This window comes from Panthera onca, chromosome D1, assembly GCF_046562875.1.
Source record: "Panthera onca isolate mPanOnc1 chromosome D1, mPanOnc1 haplotype 2, whole genome shotgun sequence".
Classification (NCBI taxonomy): Eukaryota; Metazoa; Chordata; class Mammalia; order Carnivora; family Felidae; genus Panthera; species Panthera onca.
In genome coordinates this window covers 82,347,392-82,371,784 of record NC_138348.1, presented here as the reverse complement: position 1 = coordinate 82,371,784, position 24,393 = coordinate 82,347,392, and the positions used below count along the sequence as shown (strand labels likewise).

The following is a 24,393-nucleotide window of genomic DNA, read 5'->3' as shown; positions in this document are numbered from 1 at the left end:
ATGCCTCAGAATTGGCTACCTGATTTCTTGTCATTAAAGATTCTGTAAGACTCTACAGGAAATCAATTCAATGTAACATAACTAATGCACTTGGCTCCCTAAATTCTCTTGCTGCAACTGAGTTGATGAAATCAGAGGACCTGATCTTGGACTGTTTACCTTGATTTATGCCATGTCAGGCATGAGGAGAAAATGGTTGTTTACTTTCCCAAAGCTACTGCCACAGGGCATAGCAGAAGAGGAGAAAGCCTTTGGAATCTATCAGAATCCACATCAAATTCCATCATTTAATAAACTCTGCTTCATCTGTATATGATCAAACCAGGTCATCTTTGAACACTGCCAGATCTAATGTTGCAACTGGGTATATGACACATACCCAGTAAGGAAAGGAAAGTTTCTGAGGCAAGCCACTTGTGCACCCATATCTCAGGCTCATGGTCAGGGAGGACCAGATAGGGAGAAATGGTTGGATTTGAATCTGCAAGGACACTTACACAAATTATATGCAACCCAAAGATTTCCAATTTTTCACTGCTATACAGCGTCCCAGGTTCTCTATCTACCTTGGCATTTCCAAGACTCACTGCTTTTAGCATTCTAACTGGTGTGTGGCTTTCCAGTACAACTCAGCTCTCTTTGTACCTAAGAAAACTCCATATCTCTCCTGAATCCAGAAATTCCTTTGTTTGATTATTAGTTCTCTGGAGAACAATGCCCAGGAAGGATTTAGAAATATCCTGAAATATTAATGATACATTTCCCTATAGTAAAGTCATAATAGAAAAGAAATTGAGAGAGATGGGAAGGGAAAAAGAACCTGAATTAAATAGCAGACAAAGTGCTATAATTCTGTTTTGTTTCACTAATGACACTTTCATTTTTGTGACTTCATCATCAAATGACTCCATTTTGGCTTCTATGTAACATATTAGAACCAATTTGCTAGCAAGGAGCAAATGATTCCTTTCAAGATCTTTTGAGTGTATTAGACTTATAATAAGATTATTTACAAAAATAAATTCCTAGCTTCTAACGTAGCTGAAACTGAAAATAAATAGAAGAGTAAAAGAAAGAATGCTACCCAAAGCCTTTGGCACATTAGAGCAAAAAGATGATGCGGCTTATGCTAAACCACCACCACACATAAAAACCTTAGTGCTTTTAAAAGAAGTTTTAAGTTTTAATTACTACCATTATAAATCTTGCTGAAATAACCTGAAAAATATACAGTAACTAAAGAAAACCAAATGATACCAATCCCAAATTAGTAGGTTTTATGTTATGATCAAGACAATAAACAACTGTACATTGTATCCTATAATGAGGATATAATGGGAAACCACATATATGGCATGACTACAGGATATAAGTGAAAGGAATCAAAGTGGGAGAAATAGCCACTATCTGAGTTCTCATTCTAATTCTGCTTAATGTTGGGGCACCTGGGTGGCTCAGTCAGTTCAGCATATGACTTTGGCTCAGGTTATGATCTCGTGGTTCATGATTTCGAGCCCCATGTCAGGCTTTGCACTGACAGCACTGTCTCCCTCTCCTTCTGCCCCTCCCCCACTCATGCACACTCTCTCTCTCCCTCTTTCTCAAAAATAAATAAATATTAAGTGATTATTATAATTATGCTTGTTAATGTTGCTCATAAGATGGATTTTAAGGGTGAAAAATTGCACAGATTGTTGTCATAAGTGTTAACTTACCAGCATCAAAATGTTCAATATTGTCCAGACATGAAAAACTACTCCTGGTATTATTTCTAAAAAAATATATGGCAGCCTGAGAACCACACTCACCTCTGGAGTTATTCAAAAGACTCTTACCATCCTTCTTCTAGACCCCAATGATTAAACCTATCCCTTTTTCTGGACATACTGTTTTTATTAACATTCTTCTCTATGCAGTTTCCTAAATCAAGCATATAGCACCTTGAGTCTTTGGAATTTTGCTATTTATGAGCAAACAGATATGATATGTCAATACTAATATACTGTGCTACTCTGTGCCAGGCACTGGGGATATATAAATGAATAAAGAATCTGTCTTCCAAGAGCTCAGTGGTGAGTTGAAGATAGACATGTAAAAAGATAAATTAGAGCCAACCTCAGAGGCTGTATGCTGAGCAGGACAAGGGTTCAGTGACTGCTAAAGCCCACAGATCCTAGGATAAGAGATCTTGTAATTTGAGCCCAAAAGATTTTTGTTATAGATTTTAATCCTTCTGCCAAATGACTTTTTCACCTGAAAACAGAAATGAGGACAGAAAGGAAATTGTAAAAAATGAAGATCTGAAGGATGCATAAAGAAGCTAGAAGAAAGGACGAAGAGGTGATTATCAACAGTTAAGAAAGGAAGAGAGGAAAAAGCTACTATAATATAGATCTAGCAGGATGAAAGGAATTAAAACCAACCAGAATTCACCAGCTCAAAGCCTGACAGAAATATAAGTGGCAAAGTAGATGGGGAACTGAGGGTGGAAGATGGGAATCACCCAAAAAGGAATGGTGACACCAGTCTGTGATCTTGTGGCCAAGAAGAAACCCATAGCAATGCTGATAAGCACTTATTATCTTTTTCCTTTTTCTTTTTAATGGAGGGAGGAAAAGCATCTGGTGAAGTTTTTTATTTATTTTTGAGAGAGAGAGAGAAAGAGAGCAGGGAAGGGGCAGAGAGAGACACACACACACAGAATCCAAAGCAGTCTCCGGGCTCTGACCTGTCAGCACAGAGCCCGATGTGGAGCTTGAACCCATGAACCATGAGATCATGACCTGAGCTGAAGTTGGACTCTTAACTGACTGAGCCACTCAGGTGCCCCAGCACGTACTATCTTTTCCCAAAATAAAAAAGAAAAGAATATCCTTCTCTGAAGGAGTTTACAATTACAATCCAGTCAGATGAGATGGTGGTATAGTAAAAGAAGTTCATGTATGTGCAAAATTGACAGGTAAGCACAGAAGGGGAAAATATATGCTTTCACAGTCCTCTCCTGGGTCACAACTCTCTGAAGTTATTCACATATTTCAAAACCCAGGGATAATTTCCAAAATAGAGATGGCCACATTCATTAGAGCTGTGGATCACAAAGAAGTGACACAGAGAGATGCCTTCCAAAACTTATTGTGCTTTTGAATCAAAAAGAGATCTTGTTAAAATGAAAATACTAATTGAACAAATATGGAGTAGAACCAAAGATTCTGCATTTCTAATAAACTCCTAGTCAACACCGCTAAACTAAATTTTGAACGATAAGGATACGGAGAACACTCTCTCTCTTCCTACTACATGGAAAATTGATGTGGGGCGGAGAGAATCAGCCAGGTTCTATAAATATAATGCAAAGGAGACAGTTTAAAAATTTTCTTTTAATGTTTATTCATTTTTGAGAGAGAGAGAGAGAGAGACAGACAGACAGACAGCGCATAAGTGGGGTGAGGCAGAGAGAGGGGAGACACAGAATCTGAAGCAGGCTACAGGCTCTGAGCTGTCAGCGCAGAGCCCAACATGGGGCTCGAACGCATGAACCACGAGATCATGACCTGGCCAAAGCTGGATGCTTAACTGACTGAGCCACCCAGGCACCCCCAAAGGAGATAGTTTAAAAGTGAGGCCAAGGACAACTGACAAATGAACAAATGCTCAACATCACTCATCATCAGGGAAATACAAATCAAAACCACAATGAGATACACTTTACACCTGTCAGAATGGCTAACATTAACTCAGGCAACAGCAGATGTTGGTGAGGATGCAGAGAAAGAGGATCTCTTTTGCACTGCTGGTGGGAATGCAAGCTGGTGCAGCCACTATGGAAAACAGTATGGAAGTTCCTAAAAATCTTAAAAATAGGACTACCCTACAACCTAGCAATTGCACTACTAGGTATTTATCCAAGGGATACAAGTGTGCTGTTTCAAAGGAGCACATGCACCCCCATGTTTATAGCAGCACTATCAACAATAGCCAAAGTCTGGAAAGAGCCCAAATGTCCATCGACAGATGAATGGATAAAGAAGATGTGGTGTGTATATATACAATGGAGTATTATTCGGCAATCAAAAAGAATGAAATCTTGCCATTTGTAACTACATGGATGGAACTGGAGGGTTTTATGCTAAGTGAAATTAGCCAGTCAGAGAAAGGCAAATATCATATGACTTCACTCATATGAGGACCTTAAGATACAAAACAGATGAACATAAGGGATGCAAAAATAATATAAAAATAATATAAAAAATAATATAAAAACAGGGAAGGGGACAAAACATAAGAGACTCTTAAGTATAGAGAACAAACTGAGGGTTGCCGGAGGGCTTGTGGGAGGGGGGATGGGATAAATGGGTAAGGGGCATTAATGAATCCAGTTCTGAAATCAATGGTAACTAACTTGGATGTAACTAAGTAAGTAAATAAATAAATAATTTTTAAACATGGAAAAGAAAAAGTGAGGCCAAGGAAAAGATACAATTAGTCCAGTGCTGGAATAGAATTATTTGACATTTTTTAAGAAGCAATTTTATACTAAGCACCTCCATACATATATTAACTCTCACAAATCCTAGGAAGAACTAGGTATCACCTTTTACTGGCATCAAAGTTAAGGAATTGTCCTGAAGTCATCAAGTTCACACATGACACTGCCAGGAATCAAAACCCAAGTCTATTTGACTCAAAAACCTATGCTTTTGGGGCGCCTGGGTGGCGCGGTCGGTTAAGCGTCCGACTTCAGCCAGGTCATGATCTCGCAGTCTGTGAGTTCAAGCCCCGCGTCAGGCTCTGGGCTGATGGCTCGGAGCCTGGAGCCTGTTTCAGATTCTGTGTCTCCCTCTCTCTCTGCCCCTCCCCCGTTCATGCTCTGTCTCTCTCTGTCCCAAAAATAAATAAAAAACGTTGAAAAAAAAAAAAAAAACAAAAACAAACAAAAAAAAAAAACCTATGCTTTTTCCTCCAAAAAGAAAAAAGAAAGAAAGAAAGAAAGAAAGAAAGAAAGAAAGAAAGAAATCCTCTGAAAATACAGAATACAACCAAACCTCATGTAGGAATTTTAAAGAGAAGCCATGAGAAGCTACATCTTTCTTTTCTAAATATTAAGTGCTACCTGGTAATTAAGAGATTTCATCCTAAAATTCTAATGTATAGAATAGCCTTCTATGAGTATTATAGTAAAGACTCATAATACATATGAATTTGCTTCCCAAAGGAGTCTTGTTTTTCAAGGAATTAATCAAAATCAAAATTTCCCAAAGGCTAAGTAAACAACATAACAGACCAGAAAATACACTTAGAAAAATTTTTAAATATCAATGCATTTGAGCTTAGTTTTCAAAAGGGAATACTGTTCTTTTAGATTTTAGTCCATGGCACATCAAGAAAAACTAAACTACCATTTAGCACTCCAATTCTAATGGTAAAAAATTTAAGAATTTGGCTTAAAGAGACAAAGCATCTCACAATGAGCTCACCAGAATTACCAGCTGGGACCAGTAAACCACATTTACCAAATAAGGCAAGTTTTTTCAATGCCTGAAATCTTTCTACAGTGAGCTCACTTCACTTCTCACTGGGTTTCTACAATAATTGTAGAGGTCATCTCTCCAACTCAGAGTCAGTAAATCACCAGGGTCTCAATGCAAGCGTAGGCTGCACAGTCTCTGGAGAACATTCAGTTTGGCTTCATGTTATTACTGACTGGATACAGAAGAGAAAGACACAAAATCTACTATAAAAGCAGAACAGTAAGAAGCTGTATTAAGCAAAACCTATTGATAAAGGCAGTGAGAGCTGTTTATTATTGTGAATAAAATAGACATTACCCTACTATTCTCAATATATGTGTCCAGTTGCAAACATGCTCGTTATTTAGTGCCAAGTCTTTACAAACGTATTCACAAATTTCAATAATTTTGGTTACCAAATGAGTCACCTTATCATATAATCCCGAAGTACCAAAATAATCTTTTCCATTACTAATGGCTGCTTTTGTATAGTATAGAAATGGCACACACAAAAACAAAAGTTACATCTATGATGAGATTTACCACAGTCTTACTTAGAATAACACTGTTGGGAGGAGGGTTCTCTATATATTTAGCAGTTCCAGTTGCGATGTGAAACCTCAACAAAAGTAAGCAATGGTAAAGTGGTTTTTACTTGGCCATCTCTTAACTATTTAAATATATTCTACTTCAGAGGTAAAAAGGATTCTTTATCTTCTTCTAAATTGCCATATGCAAAAAACCATAGCTCTAAATTGAGACTATATATTTGGCATCAAAGATGAAAGATTACCAGTAAGATAAAATATACTAGAAATAAAAAATCTTGGTGTTTATGTTGCAAACATGACTTTTCACCACTAATCTGTTCAAAGTCACACTCAATTTTATCTTAGTATAAATTCTGTGGTTTTCTAACTTAGGAAGCAAAGTCATCAACTTCACTTTATTAAGTCTGACACCAGAGAAGGTCCACATTTGTATGAAGATCTAAAAGACTGCAGCAGTTAATACTGAAATTTGTTTCAAGACTTACACTGGGCATTGTAAATTTCTTTCTGCAAGGGAGCAAACGGTAAATATATTATGCTTTGTGCGTCACATGGTCTCTAAGAAACTGCTACACAATTCAGTTGTTACAAGATTAGAGTTGCCATAGGAAAAAAAAAACAAGATAGTAGATTAAGATGGCGGCTCACCATCGTCCTGCTGATCACTTAGATTCCACCCACATCTGCCTGAATAACCCACAAAACCGCCAGAAGATTAGCAAAATGGACTCTCCGGAGCCAAGCATAGACAAGAGGCCCATGGAAGCGGGTAGGAAGGGCGAAGAGGGGGTGCGTGCTACACAGACTGGCGGGAGGGAGCTGGGGCGGTGGAGGGGCAGCCCGCCTGGCAGGCAGAGCCCCCAAGTATGGCTTGCAAAAGCGGAGGGGACGGACTCAGTGAGTTCTGACAGCCAGCGGGACTTAACATCTGGAATGTTAAAGGTTAACAGCTCTGCTCTCGGAGAACAGGGAGGGAGGGAGGACACTGGGAGGGAGAGTTGTTGAGCCCCTGAAGACAGAGCTCAGCTTCGAGGGGGAACAAGGCACTGGCAAGTGCCATTTCCCTCCCTATCCCCCAGCCGAAATTCCAACAGGAACCAGTTCCCATCACCGAACTTGCTTGCACCTTGCAAACGCCCAACGCTGTGCTTCTGGGGACCCATTCCTCCGACCAGTCAGCCTCCCTCCTGGAGCTAGAGGGCCCCTCCCACAGGGACCACCAAAGGCAAACCTAGCTAAGCCTACCCCTCTGCTCCTATACACCTTGCATATCCACCCCAGCTAATACACCAGATACCATGGAAGCAGCAGTGTGCAAGTAGCCCAGACAGGGGCCACGCCACCCCACAGTGAATCCCGACCCTAGGAGAGGGGAAGATAAGGTACACACCAGTCTGACTGTGGCACCAGCGGTGGGCTGGGGGCAGACATCTGGTCAGACTGTGGCCCTGCCCACCAACACAAGTTTGTCGGAACAGCACAGGGGAAGTGCCCTGCAGATTAGAGCCACCGCAGGGACTACCCAAAATGACAAAATGGAAGAATTCTCCTCAAAAGAAACTCCAAGAAGTAGTGACAGCTAACGAATTGACCAAAAATGATTTAAGCAATATAATGGAACAAGAATTTAGAATAATAGTCATAAAATTAATCGCTGGGCTTGAAAAAAGCATAGAGAACAACAGAGAATCTATTGCTACAGAGATCAAGGGACTAAGAAATAGTCATGAGGAGCTAAAAAATGCTATAAATGAGATGCAAAATAAAATGGAGGTGGCCATAGCATGAATTGAAGAAGCAGAGGAGGTAATAGGTGAATTAGAAGATAAAATTGCAGAAAAAGAGGAAGCTGAGAAAAAGATTAAAAAAATTCAGGAGTATGAGGGGAGAATTAGAGAACTAAGTGATACAATCATATGGAACAATATACTTATCATATGAATTCCAGAAAAAGAAGACAGAGAGAAAGGGGCTGAAGGTGTACTTGAACAAATCATAGCTGAGAACTTCCCTGATCTGGGGAAGGAAAAAGGCATTGAAATCCAAGAGGCACACAGAACTCCCTTCAGACGTAACTTGACTCTATCTTCTTCAAGACTTGTCATAGTGAACCTGGCAAAATACAAGGATAAAGAGAAAATTCTGAAAGCATCGAGGGATAAAATGCCCTAACATATAAAGGGAGACCTATAGACTTGTGACTGATCTCTCTTCTGGAACTTGGCAGGCCAGAAAGGAATGGCAGGAGATCTTAAAAGTGATGAACAGAAAAAATATGCAGCTGAGAATCTTTTATCCAGCAAGTCTGTCATTCAGAATAGAAGGAGAGATAAAGGTCTTCCCAAACAAAAACTGAAGGAATTCATCACCACTAAACCAGCACTACAAGAGATCCTAAGGGGGATTCTGTGAGTGAAATGTTGCAAGGACCTGAGTACCAGAGACATCACTACAAGCATGAAATCTACAGACATCACAATGACTCTAAACCCATATCTTTCAATAATAACATGGAATGTAAATGGACTAAATGCTCCAACCAAAAGACATAGGGTATCAGAATGGATAAAAAAACAAGACCCATCTATTTGCTGTCTACAAAAGACTCATTTTAGACCTGAGGACACCTTCAGGTGGAAAGTGAGGGGATGGAGAACTATCTATCATGTTACTGGAAATCAAAAGAAAGCTGGAGTAGTCATACTTATATCAGGCAAACTAGACTTTAAATTAAAGGCTGTAACAAGAGATGAAGAAGGGCATTATATAATAATTACAGGGTCTATCCATCAGGAAGAGCTAACAATTATAAATGTCTATGCGCTGAATACGGGAGCCTCCAAATATATAAAACAATCACAAACATAAGGAACCCTATTGATAGGAATGTGGTAGTTGCAGGGGATTTTAACTTTAACTTAACTTACCCACTTACAACAATGGATACATCATCTAGACACAGGATCAATAAAGAAACAAGGGCCCTGAATGATACATTGGATCAGATGGACTTGACAGATATATTTAGAACTCTGCATCCCAAAGCAACAGAATACACTTTCTTCTCGAGTGCACATGGAACATTCTGCAAGATAGATCGCATACTGGGTCACAAAACAGCCCTTCATAACTATAAAAGAATTGAGATAATGCCATGCACACTTTCAGACCACAGTGCTATGAAGCTTGAAATCAACCACAGGAAAAAGGCTGGAAAACCTCCAAAAGCATGGAGGTTAAAGACACCCTATTAAAGAAAGAGTGGGTGAACCAGGCAATTAGAGAAGAAATTAAAAAATATATGGAAACAAATGGAAAATGAAAATACAACAATCCAAACATTGGGATGCAGTGAAGGCAGTCTTAGGAGGAAAATACATTGCAATCCAGGCCTATCTCAAGGAACAAGAAAAACCCCAAATACAAAATCTAACAGCACACCTAAAGGAACTAGAAGCAGAACAGCACAGACACCCCAACCCCAGCAGTCGAAGAGAAATAATAAAGATCAGAGCAGAAATAAACACTATAGAGTAGAAAAAAAACTGTGGAGCAGATCATTGAAACCAAGAGTTGGTTTTTTGAAAAAATAAACAAAATTGATAAACCTCTGGCCAGGCTTCTCAAAAAGAAAAGGGAGATAATCCAAATAGATAAAATCATGAATTAAAATGCAATTATTACAACCAACCCCTCAGAAATATGAGCAATTATCAAGGAATACTATGAAAAATTATATGCCAACAAACTGGACAACCTGGAAGAAATGGACAAATTCCTAAGCACCCACACACTTCCAAAACTCAAACAGGAAGAAATAGAAAACTTGAACAGACCCATAACCAGTGAAGAAATTGAATCAGTTATCAAAAATCTCCCAACAAATAATCCAGGACCACATGGCTTCCCTGGGGATTCTACCAGACATGTAAAGCAGACATAATACCTATCCTTCTCAAGCTGTTCCAAAACATAGAAAGGGAAGGAAAACTTCCAGACTCATTCTATGAAGCCAGCATTACTTTGATTCCCAAACCAGACAAAGACCCAGCAAAAAAAGAGAACTAAAGGCCAGTATCACTGATGAATACGGATGCAAAAATTCTCAACAAGATACTAGCAAACTGAATTCAGCAGCATATAAAAAGAATTATTCACCATGATCAAGTGGGATTAATTCCTGGGCTGCAGGGCTGGTTCAACATTTGTAAATCAATCAATGTGGTAGATCACATTAATAAAAGAAAAGAAAAGAACCATATGATTCTGCCAATCAATGCAGAAAAAGCATTTGACAAAATTCAGCATTCTTTCTTAATAAAAATCCTCGAGAAAGTCAGGATAGAAGGAACACACTTAAACATCATAAAAGCCATTTATGAAAAGCCCACAGCTAATATCATCCTCCATGGGGAAAAACTGAGGGCTTTCCCCCTGAGATCAGGAACACGACAGGGATGTCCACTCTCACCGCTGTTGTTTAACATAGTGTTGGAAGTGCTAGCATCAGCAATCAGACAACAAAAGGAAATCAAAGGCATCAAAATTGGCAAAGATGAAAGCAAGCTTTCACCTTTTGCAGATGACATGATACTATACATGAAAAACACAACAGACTCCACCAAAAGTCTGCTAGAACTGACACATGAATTCAGCAGAGTCATGGGATACAAAATTAATGTACAGAAATCAGTTGCATTCTTATACACTAATAATGAAGCAACAGAAAAATAAAGAAACTGGTCCCATTCACAATTGCACGAAGAATCATAAAATACCTAGAAATAAACCTAACCACAGATGTAAAAGATCTGTATGCTGAAAACTATACAAATCTTATGAAGGAAATTGAAGAAGACACAAAGAAATGGAAAAACATTCGGTGCTCATGGATTGGAAGAATAAATATTGTTAAAATGTCAATACTCCCCAAGCAGTTTACATATTCAATGCAATCCCATTCAAAATTGCACCAGCATTCTTCTTGAAGCTAGAACAAGCAATCCTAAAATTTGTATTGGACCCCAAAAGAGCCTGAATAGCCAAGGTACTATTGAAGACGAAAACCAAAGCGGGAGACATCACAATCCCAGACTTTAGCCTCTAGTACAAAGCTGTAATCATCAAGACAGCATGGTATTGGCACAAAAACAGACACATAGACCAACGGAATAGAATAGAGACTCCAGAATTGGACCCACAAACGTATGGCCAACTAATCTTTGACAAAGCAGGAAAGAATATTCAATGGAGAAAAGACAGTCCCTTTTTAAAAAAATTTTTTTTAATGTTTATTCATTTTTGAGAGACAGAGCATGAGTGGGGAAGGGGCAGAGAGAGGGAGACACAGAATCCGAAACAGGCTCCAGGCTCTGAGCTGTCAGCACAGGGCTCGAACTCACAAACTGTGAGATCCTGACCTGAGCTTAAGTCAGATGCTCAACTGACTGATCCATCCAGGCACCCCAGAAAGACAGTCTCTTTAACAAATGGTGTTGGGAGAACTGGACAGCAACATGTGGACGAATTAAACTAGACCACTTTCTTACACCATTCACAAAAATAAACTCAAAATGGATAAAGGACCTGAATGTGAGACAGGAAACCATCAAAACCCTAGAGGAGAAAGCAGGAAAAGACCTCTCTGACCTCAGCTGCAGCAATTTCTTACTTGACACATCTCCAAAGGCAAGGGAATTAAAGGTAAAAATGAACTATTGGGACCTCATGAAGATAAAAAGCTTCTGCACTGCAAAGGAAACAATCAACAAAACTAAAAGGCAACTGACGGAATGGGAAAAGATATTTGCAAATGACATATCAGACAAAGGGCCAGTATCCAAAATCTATAAAGAGCTCACCAAACTCCACACCCGAAAAACAAATAATCCAGTGAAGAAATGGGCAGAAAACATGAATAGACACTTCTCTAAAGGAGACATCCAGATGGCCAACAGGCACATGAAAAGATGCTCAGTGTTGCTCCTCATCAGGGAAATACAAATCAAAACCACACTGAGATACCACCTCACGCCAGTCAGAGTGTCTAAAATGTCTAAACAAATCAGGAGACTATAGATGCTGGCGAGGATGTGGAGAAATGGGAACCCTCTTGCACTGTTGATGGGAATGCAAACTGGTGCAGCTGCTCTGGAAAACAATGTGGAGGTTCCTCAAAAAATTAAAAATAGATCTACCCTACACCCAGCAATAGCACTGTTAGGAATTTACCCAAGGAATACGGGAATGCTGATACATAGGGGCATTTTTACCCCAATGTTTATAGCAGCCCTTTCAACAATAGCCAAATTATGGAAAGAGCCTAAATGTCCCTCAACCGATGAATGGATAAGGAAATTGTGGTTTACATACACAATGGAATACTACGTGGCAATGAGAAAGAATGAAATATGGCCTTTTGTAGCAATGTGGATGGAACTGGAGAGTGTTATGCTAAGTAAAATAAGTCATACAGAGAAAGACAGATACCATATATTTTCACTCTTATGTGGATGCTGAGAAACTTAACAGAAGACCATGAGGGAGGGGAAGAAAAAAAAAGAGAGGGAGAGAGCCAAATCATAAGACACTCTTAAAAACTAAGAATAAACTGACAGTTGATGGGAGTTGGGAGTGTGGTGGGTGATAGGCATTGAGGAGGGCACCTGTTGGGGTGAGCACTGGTTGTTGTATGGAAACCAATTTGACAATGAATTTCATATTTAAAAAAATTTTAAAAAAGAAAACACAAACAAATGAGCAATGCTGCCTTCTAATAAAACTTTATGAGCACTGAAATCTTATTTTCACATAATTTTCACATCATAACATACTGTTTTTTTAATTTTTTAAAAACTATTTAAAAATGTAGAAACCACACATATTCGTAGTTTAAGGTCCACACAAAAACAGGCAGTAAGCCAGATTTGGCCTACAGTTTATCCATCTTGGCCTTAAAACAGAAATTAATACTTTAAACACAGAAAAGGAAACAAAGGTCACCCTTAAACTCTTCACGGTGGAAAATCATCCTGAGGTAGAAGAGGATAGAGTCACGTGTGTCCTTTAATGAGATACTTGCTCTGCACTGGAACTGGTAAAAATATCACATAGGATGGTGGGATCAGTCTCTCCTGGGCCATCATTCCTTTGGGAATTTGGTAACAGCTGAATTCACAGATGGGAACATCAGCCTCTCATACCCAAAGGAAAGGACAGAAAAAAGTTTTAAAAAGGAAAGATGTGGTAGACTGGAGAAATGTACTGACTTAGAAGAAATGCATTAGAATAGCAGGAGCTGCTAAATCAGAGAATAAGAAAAAAAAAAAAAAAAGCAGTGGCCTATGGAAACTTCAGGGCTAACAAAGAGGATCATCTTTGAACTACTTGAGAAGGGGAGAGGATTATTCTAGGGGTTTGTAGCTTACTGCAAAGACCTTTATATGACATAGGCCAAAGGTTCCCCTCCTGCTGGTGTGGTTTTGCCGCTACCAGGCCTGTGTGGCTGGCAGGTACACAGAAATGACTGGATTTCCTGATGGCAGAAAAAGATTTCATAAACATTCTAATGCAAAGATTGATGAATCAGTGGCTGGCAGTTGGTCTCTCAGACTCCATCCAGCCTTACACCTTGCTCATAAGTTATCTTCTTAAAATGTAGACTAAGACTCTGCCCATATGAGTATCATGTCTGCCATATGAGTAGAAGATTAAAGTATCATGGTTAGGAGCATGTACCTTAGAGCCAAACTACCTGGGTTCAATCCTGTGCTTTGTCATTTACCAGCTGCCTAATCATTAACAAATTACATTATTCTCTCTGTGGCTCAAGTTTACTCACTAGTAAGAAGAGGATGAAAATAATAGCTCCTACCTCATAGAGTTGTTGTAAAGATGAAATAAATATTATGTGAGCTGCCTAGAATACATCTCACATGTATGATCATTATCTATTATATCTTGTTCATCATCATCATGATTATTAACAAAAAAAAAAAAGTCATTGGTGCAGCACAAAACTCTCCATTATTCTGCGTTGACTGAGCATTTCTTGCCTCATTTCTCACTAATTTGCCTTCACTTTCCACTTACATTTGCATGCTAAGCAATGACCCAATATTTATTCATAGTATGGGTTATGACATTGGTGGGTTACATAACCAGTCTCATGAGTTATAGCCAGCACTTGTTTGAAATGAAAAAGATTAGAGTAGAATACAACTGAAAATACCAGAGTATATATGTGGTAATAGAAGTATGTTAGCATATGTATTCATTGAATTCTGATGTATAATGCATGTCTTAATGTGGTTCATGTTAGGGAGGAAAAAAGGTGAAAAGCAACAGCTCTAATCACACCAGAATATATCAAGTTTCCAAACCATTTTCTAAAGCCATCACAATTTTTTTACACCATTATGACTCTTCTCTTTTGCCTGTGATGCTGTTTATCCCTTGCACTAACTGGAAAGTTTCTGCTAGCCATTACATTGCACCTGCTGATACCAGAATATCACAAAAGTCTTGGCCATCCTCCCCCTGGTTAAAAGAATGAATTGTTCCTTCCATTGTGCATGTAAATACTGTGGGAATATTTCAGATACATCATTAATTCCATTTCATCATAATTATTTGTTTTTCTGTGGCTTCTTTTGCTATACTGTTAGCTCCATGAAGGCAAGCACCATATTTTATTTTTGTGTCCCTTGACTTCACATCATCCTGACAAAGCAGATCAACACTGTCCAATTGAATGTTTGTTGTTTTTTTTATCAATGACTTAAGATGGATGATGGGATGCTAATCCACTTTCTAATGACTCAGAGCAGGGCACAGAGGATTAAGCAGCAGAGGAGAGCCTGTTATTAGATGATAAAATATAGATGCCAAAATATCTTATTACTTTGTAATGAAGTAAATGAAACACAGCAAAAGTCTCACCATCAAACCCACAGTCAACTGGGTCAGTATGGAATCAAAGTGCTCTACCTTAATTCCTGCTGAGATTTGATTTTGATCTGAATAAACAGTGTGACATGAACAACGAAAACTTAAGTGATTTTATAGGTCTCTATTGATATTTTTAAAATTTTTATTGTTATAATAACCAGATACTCTTTGGGGCTTCGAGTTCAGTTTTCACTGCTAAATTTTAGCACGAACACTTAAAAACTAAAGCTGTTAACAGAAAACAAGAGTTTGATAAGTTGAAACAATGTCCTATTAAGAATAACTGTATGTATAATAGGAATGTTCAGCAAATGCAGATATTTCCTGACAATGACACTAGCAACTTTGAGATACTCAGTACCTGTTTATTTTGTTTTGTTTTGTTTGCTTGACTAGATATGAAAATGTTCTGTATTTCAGATGTAACAAAAGGTTTAATTAATTTTGTAGGGACAGTAGTAGTCTGAAGTTCTTCATAATTTAATTTTTAAATCTATTAAAGTTTCCTAAATATTAACTCACTGATTTATAGTCTTTAGAGGGTTTCCAATTACTCAATGCATATTATAAAGCTTTAATTCCAATATGATATACACAAAATATAGGTGAGGGCAATAAGAAAAGCCCAATGAAGTATCATTAAAATTCAAATGCTGAGGGGCACTGGGGTGGCTCACTCAGTTAAGCTTTCGATTTCAGCTCAGGTCATGCATGATCTCACAGTTCGTGAGTTTGAGTCCTGCATTGGGTTCACTGCTATCAGCTTAGAGCCTGCTTCAGATCCTCTGTACCTTCTTTCTCCACCCCTCCCTTGCTTATGCTGTCTCTCTCTCTCAAAAATGAGTGAACATTAAAAAAAATTCAAATGCTGACTTAATTCATTTCCAACAACCCTAAAGAATAGATTGTAAGATACAAAATCTAGTATTCTATAAAAATTATTTGAAAAATCCTTCATCTTCCTTCTTCCATCCTAGATCACCCTGAAAATAAGTTCTGACACTTATGTGTGTTTTCTCAATTAACAAGCAACTATTATGATATAAAATTAAACACAGGAGGGTATTATTCACAGAGGGTAGTCATTTTATCAAAGCTCTCCAGTTAACATCAAATGTGTGTACTACAAAACAATGTATTTCTGATGCTTTAAATGTACACCTGTTTCTATCTGCAACTTGCATTGAATTGTAACATTTAAGTGTGAAATAAAATGTTTTCCAATTCTATGGTGTTTAGTTTTCCATAGAAATCAATATAAAGTTTCCTAAGTGTTTCAGAATATTTCTAATAATTTAAATTTGAAAAAAAATAACAATCACTGATAGCTTCCCGACCACCTAAGGGATAATTAAAAAGGTAGAAGGTGTAAGGAAAAATGTCAATGTATATAGCAATAAGAAGCATAAATTCTCATGTAGCAAATTCTTCTGCAATAGGGCAGCCAGTAGATGTGAGGAAAAAATGAATCTACAGATAAAAACGCCAGCTATTGAACAAAGAAACTACCTTGTTTTCTAGAAAAGATATAAAATTCACAGGGGAAATGTCCTCAGGGGAGATGCTCCATGAGCATTTGAACTTCTGAACTTCCAAGAATGTCTGTACTCCTCACTGTTGTCCCTATTGAAAGCAAGGGATCTAGAAAATTTTCATTAGTTATTTGGAATTTCTCCTTCCACCAGGTTAACTTTAAGTAAATGGATTTGCTACAGAGAAGATTCCATTACATGGAAAAAGGCTTGATTCCTACCCAAAAAGGCTGACCATTGAAGAATTCTATTGAATAACAAGGTTTTTCACTCAGTATAGATTTTAACAATAACATTAGTGAGGCTCCACTGCATTTCATCAATTACTATTTATGTAGAATACTTGTAAATTGCAATAAAATTTAATAAGCTATATACTTGACCTAAAAAATTAGTATAAGGATCTTTTATAAATATACAAATTCTGGGAAGCTTAAAATGTTTCCTAAGTATCAGTCTTTTGGCATCAACATAAGGATAATCAGGAGGGGGACAAAAAGTGACAATCTTATCTTCAATTTACTATAATAAAAATATAACACAAGAGTTTATCCTCCTATCTAAGCACATAACAGCCACTTAATAAAGTTATAATAATCTATGTATGTATATACATATACACTTAACATATAGTGAGGTAATAAATATATAGTGACTTAATTGTTCAGAAGGCCTTTAGGTTATGTCCCTATCCAGAATTGTAACTATAGGAGGCTCAGCTTTTCTAATGGACTAGCAAACTCTGAAATGTGAAGAAAATAATACCCTCAGCAATTTTTGTAACATGTAGAGACACTGAATGGTACCACGTGTCAAGTAAAGAGACTTTTACTGACTTACTGTCTCCAGGGGATGTGATCTGGTTTGTTTTTCTAGTGGTGGCAATGGGGTCAATCAATTAGAGATGATATTCACCTCACAAGAATGTTGTAATGATGGTGAAAATACAATATGAACTCCAAAAAAAAAAAAAAACAAAAACAAAAACAAAAAACAAGCACTTACATTCCTATGATAAAGGCAGGTATATTATGCTGCCCAAATTACTAAGTTAGCAACAGAAGGGTTGGACTTGAGTGCCTAGCTAAAGTACACCTGCACCTCTGGGTTGCTGGTAATGCTGCTTGATCTTTCTAGGTGTCAGGTTAGTCATGTGGAAAATACTTCCTAACTTCATACTTTGTAGGACTATTGTAAGTAATAGCACTTCACAAGATTTACAGTGTTTTTAACTATAGGTACAGTCCAGGTAGGCCCCTCTTGCTTGGTAACCCTGAGAACTGCACTTAATAATCTAGAATCAACAGTGATTTTTCTCTGCCTATAAAAGAAAATAAGGCAAACTAAACTACATGAACAATGATCTTATTTTTACTGTAATACTTTTGGTTAATACTGACAAAAAGTATATAATGTGAATACTGATTAACTATGAAAGCAATTAACATCTTAGTACTTGCCATGTAGAAGAAATTACACTAAGAAATTTATTTGAAATGTCAAATTATGCTATCACATCAATCATATGAAGATAGTCCTATTATTGTCTCCATTTTTTTTTTCAGATAGGGAAACTAAGGCTTAGAAAAGATAATTAACTTACCCAAGTTCACAGTTCTTATGAGTACTATGTGTCAGGTTTTGATCTCAAGTGTGTATGACTGTATAGAACCTGCTGGTAAATTATAAGACACTATCTGCTCTCCAAAGGAGCTAAGTAGCCAATTTTCCTTCTTTAAAAATAAAGGAATTAATTAATATTTCTTGAGCATCAAACATGTAGTGCTGCTACTCAAGAACTCTATAGGTTTTATCTCGTTTCTGTTTAAAATCTGACTCTACTTCTTACTAGTCACAAGACCTCAGCCCATTTGCTTAACTTCTCTGCACCTCAGCTTATTTATCTATAAAATGTGCATAACAGTTTTCCTATCTAATATGCTGGTGTAAGGATTAAATGAGTTTCATGTAAAATAGTACTTGGTTACCTATTATTATTATTTTTAAAGATGACCAAATACCAAAAATCAATAATTCTCAAACCCCATAAAATAGGTTCTAATGACAAAAAGTACAATAAAGAGAATTTCAAAACAACTATGAAATGTTTATAATTTGTCCTAAAAATTCAGCCCCAGAGAATTTCTGTCCAGGAGACAGATTCAGCACAGCAGCCATCAGCGGCACATGCAAAATCAATCCTGACCATCCTCTCTGTAGAACTTGTTGACAACTAGGGGCACCTGGGTGGCTCGGGTAAGTGTCTGACTTCGGCTCAGGTCATGATCTCGCGATCTGTGAGTGTGAGCCCCGCGTCAGGCTCTGTGCTGACAGCTCTGAGCCTGGAGCCTGCTTCAGATTCTCTGTCTCCCTCTCTCCCTGCCCCTCCCCCACTCGCACTCTGTCTTTCTCTCTCAAAAATAAGCATTAAAAAAATTAAATAAAAAAGAACTTGTTGACAACTGGAGGAAAAGTAAGGTGATGTACTAAATCCATACTCTGATGCTATAAAACACATTCTTTTGGACTGTTCCCATAATGAGCCCAATGTATTACCCATTAAATTAGATTAATAAGTCAGTTAAGTGGCAAAAACTTTATAATTTGGAATAAGTAAAGCATCTATAACCCTTCTAGTTTCTCTAAGTCATTTGTCTATTTGAGACAACAAATTAGATGAAGCCATTTTTTACATGAAAGAAATCTAAGACTATGTGACAAACTAATCGTGACAACTGTCCACAGATTTTAGATACAACATGCTAAAATAATTAGAGGTGCAAGACATGTTTAAAAATAATAAACGCTCAGGGGCACCTGGGTGGCTCAGTCAGTTGAGTGTCCAACTCCTGATTTTGGCTCAGATCATGATCTCACGTTTCACAGGTTCAAGCCTCACAATGGGCTCTGTGCTGACAGAGTGGAGCCTGCTTGGGATTCTCTCTCTCCCTCTCTCTCTCCTGCCCCTCCCTCACTTGTGCTCTCTTTCTCTCAAAACAAATAAATAAAATAATAATAATAATAATAATAATAATAATAATAAATGCTCAGAGACAGAACCAAACTCTATTATGGAGAAAATGAAGGGACAAGAATTATCAGGTTCCATTACAGTCTTCAACATGAAACTAACATAAAGAAAATCAGTACTATTTTGAAATGACTAATATTATATTGTTTATTTTTCTATTAATACCATAGATCAATGTTCATATGATTTCTATTAAGGTCTACTTAAAACTGAAAACCAGTCTTAAAAAAAATGTTTCCCATGGAAATGAAAATGTCTTTTATGGGCAGTATTTCTCAGGTATCTCATCTCTAATGAAATAAGTCAGTATTAAGTGCCTACTGTATGCTGAGGAAAATTAAAAATAAAATTAAGTACATAACTAGGCTTGATTCAAAGTGGGCAAGTTTTAAATGAAGTGGGCATACTTGAAACATTTTTATAATTAAGATATATTGCACACTAAACCATTTGTTTGCTAAAGATAAGCAAAATAAAATATGTCACAAAAGAGTATTCTAAAGAGGAGTAATAGAGGACTTGATAGACCAGCGATCTAAGGAATTGAGTTCTAATCCTCACTGTGCCAATAACTAGCTGCTCAGTCTGTTTATATGTATAAAATGAGTCCTGGGTCTCCTGAAAGCCGGTTCCATTTCCTAAAATATGTAATAGGCTGATATGTAGGTATGTTTACACTATTTCTCTTAATGTATTTGTCTTTGAGTAGGAACTCAGATACAGAGTTCTACCTATTCTTTGGAGTCACCAGTTTATGTAGGAACAGGTTTGGCAAGTATAGATATGACTTAAAAATGATTCTCACTAGGAGCAAGGGCACGATTTTGAATGTAACCAAATATAGTTGTCAATTTATATAAAATGTGAAAACAAGTTATATTTCATTTTGCTGTAATGTATGCTGCTCTGGATATATTTATATTGTGAAAATTTTAGTTTGCATTAATCATTCTGGATACCTACTGGATTTTCTACTCATTTCTAGAACTGAAATCAGCAGTTTTAACAGGATACAAATTAAAAAAAACACACACAAGTATTCAATTCTATACTCTGACACACGTAATATGTCAGGCCTGCAAACAATTCCATTCTGCATATACCAGCACACTAAGAACCTCTAAATAAATATACTTTGCAACTATTTACACATAATTTCAGCTATTCAAAAAACAGGAACCATCTCCTCAGTTCAGTGCGGGAACCCCCATCATTAATCTTTTCTAATGGCTTTCAATGGTGCTTTTTCCCCACAACTATAACTCACACAGCACCTTGCGTTCCATAGCAAGGTATCAGGTGTCTCAAAGTCCACAGAACACACTACAAAAGGAAATGTTTGTGGTCTGTAGACTTAGTCCATGTCAGTTAAATAGGATCATCTGGTTGTGAGGAGAGGGCTACTTTGACTCAGCATTTTCCACTTGGTCCAAGGTGAGGAGGTCACTGACTGCACTGCAGGAGTCTACACTTAACCGACACTCTTGCCTTCCAGCTCATCAGCCTGAACACTTGCTGGAAACCTCTATTGTACACACTGTAAAAAGCAGCAGAGTATCATCTGTAGAATTACCTCTATTTACCAGGAAAATATATAAGTAAAACAGGGAGTAAAGCAATAGAAAAAAATAAACTCCTTCAAATATTTTTATTTATACCATGGTGTTTCTGCAATACCAAAATAAAACTGACCTATACATATATTTCAGAAGAAAATGCCTGTTTTTTTATTCACTTTACTGAACAAGGATTACTTAGCAGCTTACAATTTAGTACTAAAAGCATCAGGCAGATAAAGTACACAGAATCACCACAACCAAAAGGCCAAGTGCAGTAATCTTTAGGTTCAAGATTTCATTTGAATTCATTTAACAGCAAGTTTAAAACACCTCCCAATGACTAGGCAAAAGGCATAATATACTGTGTGTGTTTTCAGCTGATACGTCCAGCAACTGAGGTGTTTAAAAATAGAATAATAGTAAAAAAAAGAAGATAAAATAAAAAATAAAATAAAATAGGTATAATTATTCATTTTCTTTTAACTATACCTAACCTAAACCTTGAAATAAGAATAATCCTTACACAAGTAAACTCTACTCTAGATGGGCCAAAACACTTGGAATATCCTGTACTAAAGAATTTTTCACAAAGCTCTTTAATTTTATAAAAATATCAGTGAAGTGAAACATTGTAAATTGAGGCTCTAAGGTAAAATGGCTTAATTTCAGACACATAGTCGGACCTCCTAGCTCTGTGATCTGTTGTGATCACTTCATCATTTTCCTCATTGTAAAAGCAGGTGTAATACCTGTACTCACCTCATGGGTTGCTTGTGAGAATTTAATTAAGTCTCAGATGTAATAGCTCAGTAAGAACCCCTATAATATAGATGTCAATACAGATTAGCTACTATTATTCTTGGAAAAAAAAACTTCCTTGCTCTGAGCACACCCCATATTCTTATTTTCTTCCTTCTTCTGCCCTTCCTTCTCAACTTCCTTATCTGTCCTGTTTTTCTCTCTCAAAACATCAAATGTTGAGTTCTCAGACTATATAGAAGTCCTCTTCTCAATCTATTCTTTCCCAGAAGGAATCTAACTTTACCCATGAATTTAATCACCACCTAGAGGACAATGGTTCCCAAATGTGTATTTCGAATTCAGGTAGGAATATATACATGCAAGCTCAACATCCCCACATGGATGTCTTGGAGGAACCTCAAATTCATTACGTCTAAAGCCAAACTCATTTTTGCCATCCAAACATTAATGCTGTCTATCTCAGTAAATCACTCCAAAAGTCACCCAATTATGCAACCCAGAACCCTAAGAGTAATCTCTGAAATGTCCTGTTCCTCACTTCCCAGTATGTAACCCATTTCCTACCTTTCCCATTTTACCTCTGAAATACATCCCTTTGTCTCCATAGCCACTATCACCTTCTGAATCTGAAGTCATTATCCCATAGTCCCAAATTGGCTTTCCCAAAGAAGTCATGTGTGCATTGGTGGTATAGGAAGTCCTGCCCCCTCCAATCCCTGCATGACATGAAACTAGAGGGATATTTAAAATGAAAATATAAAAGATAAAAAAATAACATAAAAATGATAAAAATAAATAAAATTAAAATAAAATAAAATAAAATAAAATAAAATAAAATGCAAATATAACATCACTCATCTAGCTACAACTTTTATTTGGCTTAACAACACCCTCAGAATAAGGAACAAAATACTATGGGCCATTAATAAAGCTGTGTGCATGCCATCTGTCTCCATGGTCCTCTATATTTCTAACAGCCTGGACCTTTTTCTCCTAAAATGCCAGGCTCTATCCTCCTTTAAGGCCTTTACTCATACCCACTCTGCTCCCTCTTTGGGAATATGGGTTATTCCTTTCTCACCTCTGAACGCCCATTTCTAGCTATTTCTTTATCATTTAGCTTTCTGTTTAACCAATACTTCCTCCAGAAAGTGTTGCCTGGTCCTCTGGACATGGTCAGTTTTATTAATTATACTCTAACAAACTGCTCTTAACTTTTGCATCACAATCCTCAGTGCATTTGTTAATTACTTTGGTGTCTGCCTTCCACAAAAGATAATAAGGGACACAAGTGCAGAGAGCAAGACTATTGTGTTTACAACTGTATCCCTTAATCTTATCAAACACCATGCTGGCCACAAGTGGGCCAACTAGGATACTGATAAATGTTTCCTGAATTAATTAACATAAACATGGTTCTGGTTTAGTCCCTGACTTGATAATTGTTTATAATTGGTAGAAAAATACACAAAAAACTCTAATTCAACAGACTTTGTTAGTTTCTTACAGGAAATAAGCATAAAAACTACTTGATTCTATAAGAAAGATAATCAATTCTGGAAGGGGAACAAATAATATGAAGAAAGACCAGGACCCCTGTGTGGGTCAGTGAGTTAAGCATCCTAATCTTGACTCTGGGTTAGGTCATCATCCCAGGGTCATAGAATCAAGCGCTGCATTGGACTTTGTGATTAGTGTACAGCCTGTTTAAGATTCTCTCTCTCTCTGCCTCTGCCCCTCTCCCCCAGTTGCGTGCTCTCTCTCTCGCTCTCTCTCTCTCTGTTTTTTTTTTTTTTTGTGTGTGTGTTTTTTTGGTTTTTTTTTGTTTTGTTTTGTTTCTGTTTTTTGAGAGAGAGACAGAGAGAGAGAGAGAGGGAATGAGGAAAGCTTCTTTCTGGTGCTGGGATATGAATGAAGCCATGGAGAGGTAAGAAGACTTCAACAGGGAAGGGTAAAAAATACTCCAGGAAGAGGGAAGTTTGTGCAAAGCCATGGACATAGTCAAGAGTATATACAAAGACAGGTGAATGGACAATTGTGCTGGAGGAAGGAGATACACTGAAATGTTGCAAATGGGCACAATGTGGAAAGCTTTCATTATCAGAATTAAACCATCTCTCAAGGAAAACCACTGAAGATTTCATTGGAAGAAGGATGAAGACAGCAAAAATGTGTACAGATTAGGATGAAAGTAAGGAGACCAACCCATAAGCTATTTCAATATTTCAGACAGATGGGAAGGAGGAAAGAAGGAAAAAATAATTCTGCAGTAGAAGAGACAATACTGCTTGAATGGGGAAGGGGTATGTCTTTGACTAAATAGAAAACCAAAATAGAGAAAAGATAGAAGAAGGATGGGAGATGATGAGTTCTGTTTTGGAAACCCTAAATTTTATGTCCTTATATAATGTTGAGCAGGATAGTTTAGGTATAGGTCTGAGAAAGAGGATGCAAATGAATTTCAGAAGCTATTGGGCTCAGGGAAATCTTAATTGGTCTGTA

General features: G+C 37.3%; 1 protein-coding gene across 1 annotated transcript in view; it reads right to left on the bottom strand.

Annotated features, from left to right (window-relative positions):
* ARHGAP42 (Rho GTPase activating protein 42) overlaps nucleotides 1-24,393 on the bottom strand; it is a 316,690-nt gene that overhangs the window by 133,138 nt on the left and 159,159 nt on the right. The window lies entirely within an intron of this gene.